The 587-nt window shown below is 49.6% G+C and overlaps 1 non-coding gene across 1 annotated transcript; it reads right to left on the bottom strand.

Moving 5' to 3' along the window:
• Positions 1–243: 243 nt before the first annotated feature.
• trnav-cac lies at positions 244–316 on the bottom strand. Its single transcript has one exon. It is a non-coding gene; the product is annotated as a tRNA-Val (tRNA).
• Positions 317–587: the final 271 nt, after the last annotated feature.

Here is a 587-nt window from a genome sequence, read left to right as displayed (position 1 = left end):
CCCCAAAACAACAGCATTTCTTGTAAGATGCTCCCGTATCATGACCGAGAAACATCCGCACCATGTTTCTGCCCGGTTTCGAACTGAGGACCTTTCGCGTGTTAGGCAAACGTGATAACCGCTACACTACAGAAAGACTGAGAGGCGAGTGCAGGGAATCACGCATACCGTGAAGCTGAGGCACGCTTGGCATTTAAACCAAAGGGTTTGCCGGGTATTAAAAGCGTCCCAAAAGGTGTGGTTTGTTTCTGCCTGGTTTCGAACCGGGGACCATTCGCGTGTGAGGCGAACGTGATAACCACTACACTACAGAAACCACGCGGCTTCTGCAACTTCCCCTTCCCCCTGCTTGACAGCCAATCAAAGGATTTTTACTACATTTTGGGAAAGGATAAAACTGCCTACCTAAGCTTTTAGCTCAACTACACCTTTGGACCTCTGTGAATTTGCGTGCATGTGTTATCACCTGTGCGTTATAGCTTTCCTTCGGTTTACAGGCAATTGTGATTACGGCGGACGTCTGCGGCACAACGTGGCCAGGCAAAGCGGTGTACATGTACTTATTGCTCATGCCAGTCGGTACGGTG

Source organism: Pygocentrus nattereri, chromosome 19 (assembly GCF_015220715.1).
Source record: "Pygocentrus nattereri isolate fPygNat1 chromosome 19, fPygNat1.pri, whole genome shotgun sequence".
In the NCBI taxonomy this organism is placed as follows: Eukaryota; Metazoa; Chordata; class Actinopteri; order Characiformes; family Serrasalmidae; genus Pygocentrus; species Pygocentrus nattereri.
This window is presented reverse-complemented; position numbering and strand designations above follow the sequence as displayed.